General features: G+C 32.3%; 2 pseudogenes; both read left to right on the top strand.

Annotated features, from left to right (window-relative positions):
- Positions 1-434: 434 nt before the first annotated feature.
- Positions 435-1,894, top strand: LOC149218611 (uncharacterized; annotated as a pseudogene).
- A 104-nt stretch (positions 1,895-1,998) lies between these two features.
- On the top strand, positions 1,999-2,874 carry LOC149218610 (uncharacterized; annotated as a pseudogene).
- The last annotated feature ends 6,976 nt before the right edge of the window (positions 2,875-9,850 follow it).

The following is a 9,850-nucleotide window of genomic DNA, read 5'->3' as shown; positions in this document are numbered from 1 at the left end:
ACCTGACCATCACTTATAATATAAAGGGCCATAACTCACCTAAAATACACTCCAATCATGGGTCATACCCTACCTTCCTAATACTCTTTTCATGGGCATGTGTTGTCATTTGCTAAAGCAACATTGACTAGTGCCTTGACATAAGTCAAATATAAATGAAAACAAACGCATCATACTACCTAGTTCTCCATCCATGCACATATGTTGTCATTTAAGTAAGGTTGAGCAAATAAATATTGTTGAAGGTCACAATGTGGTGAACCTAGACCCTATTCTGTAGAAATCCATCACCTATTATTTGAGTCCTTGAACAAACATAATTTTATTCAATATACCACATACATAGGAGTTGTCATGTCATTGTACATGTGGGGACATTCTTGTTGAGTGGGTTTGTATAATGTATTCTCTTCTATTTTTATTAATCTTCTATTATGCAGTTGATACCTACGATTTTTTGTGGTGGCGAAGATGGTGGAGCTACTAATGTTAAGTCTAGGGATTTCTATTTTAAAATGTATGCCAAAAAAGACAAAACAAAGTTGCTCCCAATGAGACTAGAATTTGCAAATGGAGCACTTGTGCTCTGTCCTAATATACCCTAAAACCCCATGCGCAATTGAGCGCTTGGGGAACATTTTCAACAAGGAGTCTCTAGTTAGATATTTACTCAATAAGACTCTGCCTAGCTAGTTTAGCCATATCAACAGTTTTAAGGGCATGATTGTAATTCATATTGACCCAATTCCAAGTGTTAGGGTTTACCGTGATGGTTTTGACAAAAATATTAGTGCCCCATTAGCAGCCTTGAATACAATGGAAAATATAATTTTTTTGCACTCGAGTAATGTGGGCCTTTGCATGTGCTTAGTGCAAAGGCCTTGAAGGAGTTCCAATCCACATCCTGTCTTATCTACCTTGCTATGTTTTTTGAGTTTGAGAAGATTGTCGATAGTGGAAATGAGGAGCAAGTTGTAGCCTTGAGGCTAAAAATGGAGCAAGATATAACTAAGGTAAAGGAAAAGAAATATAAAAACACCAAGAAGGGGGATGCATTTGTAGATGGGATTCGTCTTGAAGAAATTGGGTAGAAGGTCGATGTAATGGGGAAGTATGTAGATGAAGTCTTTGGAATCCATGCTAAGTGGAAGGGAAAAGAATATAGGGATTGAATATGGCAATGGTGAAGAAAAAGCCAAAGCTGCATTGAAGAAACGCAGAGCAATAGATCATGGGTCTACCCAAGCATCGAAGGAAGTATATGCTTCTACTTTGACATCCTCAAATAAATGATATTTTAAAGAGACTTATTCTTCTAGAGCTCTTCCTCTTGGTAGAAACTAATTCCAAGAAAAAAAAATTGTGGAAGGATTTGAAGTTTTTTTTGGACCATTGTCATGGATTCAAACTCATTTTGAGGTAGTTGCAAAGTATTTGTATAGTGTAAGTTTTATGTTCTTATAACATAGTTAATTTAATGTTTACAATTTTTTATTTGATGGCTATAGAATGTTAAATGGGAATTTTTCACTTATAAATCTAATGGTATGTTTGGCTTATTATTATGGTTGGTTTATTCAGTAGTTTCAATAGTTCTTGGGACTTTCCTTAAATGAGTTCTACGTTGTTTCTGAATTTAGTGACTCTTTTGTGTCTTGTATGTCACGCTTCCTTTTCTCAGTCTGAAAATATTATCATCAGTGGAAATGAGGAGGAATTTGCAACCCTGAGGCCAAAAATGGATCTAGATAGGGTTAAGGTAAAGGAAAAGAAACAAAAAAAGACCAAGAACGAAGATGCGCCTGCAGATGGGATTCCTCTTGACAAAATTGGGCAGAAGGATGATGCGATGAGGGAGTCTATAGATAAGGTCTCTAGAATCCATTCTATGTAGAAGGGTGAAGAAATGAGGGACTGATGATGGAAACAGTCAAGACAAGTCCAAATTCGCATTGAAGAAATTCAAAGCAATAGATCATGTGTCTTCCCATGCATAAAATGAAGTATATGCTTCTATTTTCACATCCTCAAAGAAAACAGATTTCAAAGAGGCTTATTTCTACAAATCTATTCCTCTTAGAAAAAACTAATTACAAGAACAAATATTTGTGGAAACCCTCATTTGCAATTGATTACTTGGGGAACGTTTTCCACAAGGAATCTCTGGTTAGGGCTTTACTGGACAAGACTTTGCCTAACTATTTTAGCCATGTCAAGGATTTGACGAACATGATCACCATTCATATTGACCCATTTCTAGGTGTCAAGGTTTACCTTGATTATTCTAATACCAAATTTGAGTGCCCCATCACCAACTTGAATTCAATGGAAAATATAACTATTTTGCGCTCGAGGAATATGGGTATGTGCTCAGGGTAAGGCCTTGAAGGAGTTGAAATTGACATCTTGTCTTGTCTACCATGTTGCATTTTCTAAGTTTGAGAAGATTTTCATTATAGTGGAAATGAGGAGGAAGTTGCATCCCTGAGGCTAGAAATTGAGCAGGATAGGGCTAAGGTAAAGGAAAAGGAACAAAAAATGTCAAGAATGGGGATGTGCTTGCAAATGGGATTCCTCTTTATAAAATTGTGTAAAGGGATGATGCGAAGGGGAAATTTGTAGATAAGGTCTATGGAATCCATGCTAAGAAGAAGGACGAAGTAATTAGGTGTTGAAGATGGAAACAGTGAGGAGAAGGCCAAATTTGCATTAAAGAAATTCATAGAAATAGATCATGCGCCTTCCCAAGCATTGAAGAAAGTATATGCTTCTATTTTCACATCCTCAATGAAATCAAATTTCAAAGAGACCTATTCTTGCGGAGCTATTCCTCTTGGCATAAACTTATTGCAAGAAGAAATATTTTTGGAATGATTTGAAGTTTGTTTTGGACCATTGTCATGGATTCGAAATCATTTTGAGGCAAGTTTCAAAGTATTTTTATAATGTAAGTTTTATGTTCTTGTAACATAGTCAATTCAATTTATAAATTTTTTTATTTCATGGCTATAGACTGTTAAACAAGAATTTTGCACTTATAAATTTAATGGTATGTTTGGATCTTTCTTATGGTTTGCTTATTCAGTAGTTTCAATAGCTCTTGAAATTTTCCTTAAAATGAGTTCTTCATTGTTTAATGAATTTAGAGACTCTCTTGTATCTTGTCTACCATGTTGTCTTCTCTAAGTCCAAGAATATTGACATGAGTGGAAATAAGGAGTTGCAACCCTAAGGCTCAAAATGGAGTAGGATAGGGCTAAGGTAAAGGAAAAGAAATATAAAAATACCAAGAACAGGGATGTGTCTGCAGATGGGTTCCTCTTGAAAAAATTGGGCAAAAGGATGATACGATGGGGCAGTTTGTAGATAAGGCCTCTGGAATACATGCTAAGAAGAAGGGCGAAGAAAGTAGGGACTGAATATGGAAATAGTGAATACAAGGTCAAAGCTAAATTAAATAAATTCAAATAAATATATGATGCTCTCGTCCATGCATCAAAGGAAGTATATTATTTTATTTTCACATCCTCAAAGAAATTATATTTCAAAAGAGACGTATTCTTGCATAGCTCTTCATCTTGGCAGAAATCGATTACAAGAATGAATATGTGTGGAATGATTTGAAGTTTTGTTTGGACCATTGTCATGGATTTGAACCCATTTTGAGGCAAGTTGCAAAGTATTTGTACAATGTAAGTTTGGTGTTCTTGTAACATAGTCAATTTAATCTATACAATTTTTTATTTGATGGCTATAGATTGTCAAATACAAATTTTGCACTTATAAATGTAATGGTATGTTTGGCTCCTTCTTATCGTTGGCTTATTCAGTAGTTTTAATAGTTCCTGGAACTTTCCTTAAAACGAGTTCTTTGTTGTTTCTGAATTCAATGACTCTCTTGTGTTTTTCCAATTGGATAAATTTTAAATTTCATTGAGGTTTCTTTTTTCTTTCAAACAAAAAAGAGCACATTTTATTCCAAAATCAAATGAAATACACATCCAAAGGTGCATATAGCACATAACACAATAGGGAGGAAACATGGCTTCTATCTAGCCATACACATTTATATATTTTCGTAGAGCATGTGACTAGCCTAACATTTATAGATTTAATGTGTCAACAAAGTGTTCATTGACAAGTTTATTTGTGAGGTATTCATAATTCTTCCAATTGTCTTTTACTAGTTACGTACATGTTTATCATATTTACACAATAAAAATATTTAAATTTTGTTGGAAATATTTTCCATCATTTATGGGAGAAAAATTAATCACAAAATTAATGATTTAATATTTGTGAGATTGGATGAAAAAACTTCGTTTATAGAATTAAAGCTGCGTAATGTAGAATTGACCAAAATTGGTACCATAAAATCTGATCCATTTACTCCTATTTCAAAATCCTCCATACCAAACAAGATGCAATTGGTGAGGATAGAAACAAAGAGTGATGAGAACGTTTTGAGGTCGTAAAAACTCTTGTAACAGTGTAACAAGTACATATTCTATGAGAGATAATGAAATCTGTATGATCTCTCCTATAATTCTCAACTACATGGCATCTACAAAGTTTTCCAAAGCAAAGGTTAGATCACTGAGTACTCCAAAATAAAGTCCTCAAACACACTTCTTCTATGAGAAATGATGAAAGCTTTATGAGATCTCCTAGAATTCCCAACTACATGGCATCTACATAGTATGCCAAAGCAAAGGTCAAATCACTAAGTACTCCAAAACATAAGCCTGGAACTCCTGACACAAAGCTTATTTCATATAGAAGGAAAAGGTTATATTTCCCTTTGTCAGAGGTCAGTTCAGGCCCATACAAGTCCACTAAAGGCTCCATGTTCCCTCATACAACTCCGAATTTGAAAGGGCTTTCAGGACCATCGAAATCAAAGAAGTGTCTTAGTTCTTTGAAAGATCTTAGTATTGAATAAAATGGTTCCTCTCTAAACTGGAGTCCCAAAAAACCTTTTGGAAAGTGTTTGTCTATGTACATGCCTCAACTACTATAATCTAGATTCACCTTCTTGGCATGGTAGAGGAGATATATTTTTCTCATAATTAAAAAAAATTTCTCAAGTCGAATGAGCTTGGAAGCTGGGAGTACTAGCTTCTTATGGATTCAATCACATATATTTATATTTTATATTTCAGATAAAGTAATCTTTTCAGAATAATAGATTTACAGACACCTCGGAAAATCTCTTTTTATTAAGACTGCATGTTGATGCATTGCTAGGTTTTAGGAGGGTTGGAAAGCCATAGAAGGGTATCTTATTGGTTTCCAGGCATGTTATAATAGGTTTGGGAGGGGTTCAAAGTGAATTCACAAAGAGATGCAATTAACATTGTTAGTAATTTGTACTTAGAAGAGTGTATTAAGGATTGTTACAAATTCAAGATAGATAGTTACTTTAAAGGGATTCATCCATTACATGAGATCAGATGCCTAAATTGTGAAGGAATTTATTCCTGTCATTGGATGAAAATTTTCAATTGCTTTGATTTTGTGTTGGATTTTAGCATCAACAATCAATCACATGGTGCACCTTTTGAAACTTCCTTTATTGTCAGAATGAAAATACATTTGTACCATTGTTATGGAATGTGGACCTTTTATAGCAAGTTATAATTTTTTCTTTCCTTTGACTAGATATTATATATTAGCTTCAAATTGATGTTAATAGTTTTCCCTATAATTGTAGACATTTCAATATGCAATTCCTTCATTATTTGTGGGATTTGAGATAAGGCAGAAATGGGTTTTTGGCTTGTTACATTAGAATTGATTTCCCTATCTATAATTTTGGCTTCTTTGCAAATTTTAAATAGATAACTACAAGAACTACACATGTATTTTCATATTATATAATAAATAATATGAAATTCAAAAGGGAACTGGTTTTCACTCTTGGTCTTGGGTAATGGTTTTCAAGGAATCGTGGAACTAATTATTTATGTTTAGATATTGCTTGGAAATATTTTCTTGATGGGGAAAATGTCAATACTCATACATGTTGCCCTTTAAAACGTATCAAATTTCATACTTTCTAGCCTTAAGTTTTTAGGGGATAGTAGCACATTTTTTCAGGTGGAAAATTGAACCAAATCAATTACTGTCTTAATGCAATATCATAGATTTTTCTCTTCTTCCAGTGCAGAGTCCATCATGTAACTACATAATGCTGTGCATATTTTCTAAGAATTTCTTCCACTTAGATAGATTGAAAAATGTGTTGGAATTTCTTATAAACAATTTGGTAATACATACCTAAAAAATTGTAGACAGAGAAATATAATATATTAATTAACTGCTAAAAAATACAATAGTTTACACATTGTTACAATGTCATATGCTTTTTTCATAGAATAAACTTAGGCATGAGAAAACATCTACACATGTTCTGCATAATACTAATCTATTACTCCAACATTCTCATATGTTGTGCCTTGGTTTTCCTACATCCCGACTGCGTGCCTTCAATACCTATAGCTTGTTGTCTTCTTATAAACAGAGCAAAAGGAGTTTTTAACAAAAAATCTTCTTATTTGCAACTATACAAAAATGTTACATGAAATTGTATATCTCTGTGACCTAAACAGAAAAGGCAAGATATGGAAGATATATATCAAATATGGAAAACGGACAGAACACAAATAATTACGTTCTTTACTTTGACACTAATACTCACTGTAATATTTTGTATATTACTATACTCCCTACACTTCAAATAATGTCTTGCAAAACAATTCTTATGTTTTAACATTGTTTTGTTAAGTGTATCCACTGTCATCATTAGTTTTATAGGAGTACAGTTGGACACTTTCTTGTCTTCTAACATTTGAGTACATCTGGATAATTTCTTGTGTTCTAACATTTTCTGAAATGGAATGGTATTGAATATGATGGAACAGTATTGAATTTTGGAATTTCGTTCTTTTATTACTTATATACAATAATGTTTGTAGCTCCTAGATGATTACTTTATTCATGGACTATAGGCCCTTAGAGAGGTATATGGTGCTCCACACAAACCAACCATGATTTGTGGTCAATGTCCCATGGATCTCACCACAAACAAATGCCTAATATGTTCACAATGCCCTTAATGCTTTCGTGTGTTTCTGTGGCATCCAATATATTGACCCAGCACTTTCTAAGTACAAATTTAAAAAAGGAGGAAAAGGGTCAAATGCTTTCGTCTGTTTTGGGGGGGAAAGGAGGATTGAAATATATTTGAAGTCACTAAAAACAATGGATTTGAAAAGATGGTACATAAAATCTTTTAGATTGGTTTTATCTGTATTTTCAAAAAGGTCTTCGATATGTTCCATGAATTTGAAATAGGGTTTTGAAAAATCTTCTAAATCTTTGTAGTTTAATATTTGCAAGTTGTTTCACACAGCCCTCTACTTTACCAATTCCTTCCCATTCCCCCCACTCCTTACCTCATGATTCCTCATGCCTTCCACATCCACATCCTTATTTCCTACAATGCTACATCTACACCACTCTACATTCGTCTACACTTCTATTAGTGTGTCTTTGCATCTCTTGGTGCAAATGATAGTCATTATATTTCTCAATCTTAAAGCGTGGAGATTATTTAAAATTATTTATCAACCCTAAATGTTGTTGTAAACACTTTCTATTTAATTAGGTCTTCGAACAAGTCCTCAGATTTGTGGAAATATAGTTATGGAAATATAATTATGCAAATATAGTTTTGCATTCACATTGTAAATTAAAATTAGATCTTTTGAATTTAAGAACCATGTAATTATATTTTAATTAATAGAATAAAACTAATATTATAAACCTTTCCTATCTAAAAGCTAAACAGACTTAGCTTAAACAAATGAAGTGCTCCTCTATTAAACAAACAAAGTAAATAAATATTTTTCTACATTGTTTCTTTTTATGCTATATCTAATTACCATCAATATTTAAGTGTAGAAATATTTATTTTGATTAGTAAACATCATATAGAAGCAACATTTGTTTTTATAAATTAACATTTATTTTTATAAGCATTGCGTATTATCGCAATGTTTTATTAAATAACTAACATTATAATGTGGTTGTGAAAATAATGTGACACAAAATGAAAAAATAAATTCCATGTCATATTGTGTTTATCAAAAATCTTTGTTATACTGTAACATTACAAAATTAATATCATAATGTGGTTATGTAAAAAACGTTATGTGAAACTGCTATAAAAATAAATACTTGAACAATGCGATGAAAAAAGCTTGTTTGGGTAAATAAATTAATGTCGCACTGTGACTAATATGTTGAAATTTTTGAATGGTATAAATATTATCCACTATTGCAATGTTATAAACATTGTTCGCCGCTGCAAAAAGTCAAACATAACTTTACATCAGAATGTGAAAAACATAGTATAGCTTGGTCAATCATGGGAAAATATCATCAAACATTAACACCCATGGTCAATCATAAACAACCATATTCAAGAAAGCATAAAGAATATGAACTACCATGGTGAACCATAGTCCACACACCTAGCAATGATTAACTACGGTCAAAATGGTCAAACATAGTGACTTGTGCTCAACTCTTGATACCATTCTCAACCATGGTTAACCATTGTCAACTATGGTATCCATGGTCAACCATGATCAACCATAGTCAATTATTGTCAACTCTCATCCACATGGTCAATCATAGTCAAAATTGTCATCAATGGTCACCCTTAGCCCACCTTAATTTATCCTAATAATCCATGGTCAACCATATTAAACATGGTCAACCATATTAAACATGGTCAACCACTGGTAACCATGGTCAATAATGTTCAACCATCCAACCATGATGAATCATGGACAACCAATATTAACCATGGGCAACCATTTTAAACGTAGGCAACAATCGTCAACATGGTCTTCTATGGTCATGTTTTGTCAACCACATTCTATACTCTTAATACCTAGTCAACCATGGTCAATTAATGTTGACCATAATCAACCAAGGTCAATCATGGTAATTATGGTAAACCATTATTAACCATAGTCAACAATGGTTGATGTTCGTCAACCATTTTAACCATAGTCAACTAATGTCAACTATAGTCACCTGTGGTCAATGAATCAACCTCACACATGTGGGCCATCAACTAATACAACCACATATATAAATATGGTTGATATATACCAATAATTAAAATTGTCCACCTTTTATATGTGAATCAACATAAAAGAATAACACCAATAAATATATATCAACCACATTTATTAATGTAAATATGTTAATAATTAAAAATGTTATTTTCTAATAAGTACAAAAATCTAATATAACATATTTCAAAGCTAGTCGAGTTAATTCGTTATTCCGGTTTAATGATGATTGTATAATAAAGTAAAATTCCTTATTTAGTCGATGGAAGTAAATATTGTTATTTCCAACCGGGTCATGAATTTGATATTGAAGCCTTATTATCGTCGGGTTTGATGGAGATTGTATATATCAAAATATTTGCACAAATTTAGCCGATGTTATAGGCCCATATCTATTAATCCAACCTATGTCTTATTAAATACTCACATAAATTTGTAATTGTATGTCCCTTTCATAAATGCTTATGTACACGTCGATCACTATTAAAAACATGATACGATATAATCGATGAGAAAAATTACCTCTCAAGTTAAAGAGATTAAAATAAATAGTTATATGAAAATAATAGTTTTTCTATATAAAAGTATTACTTGTCTTTGAAAAGAAATTTAAATATTATTTATGTACGAAAAATTCAAAAGTATTTTACTTGTAAAATTGAAATAAATTTAAAATTAAAAAATATATATAATATAATTAA

Source organism: Pinus tabuliformis, chromosome Q (assembly GCF_031772625.1).
Source record: "Pinus tabuliformis cultivar Carrire ecotype Pingquan chromosome Q, CPIR1, whole genome shotgun sequence".
Lineage (NCBI taxonomy): Eukaryota > Viridiplantae > Streptophyta > Pinopsida > Pinales > Pinaceae > Pinus > Pinus tabuliformis.
This window is presented reverse-complemented; position numbering and strand designations above follow the sequence as displayed.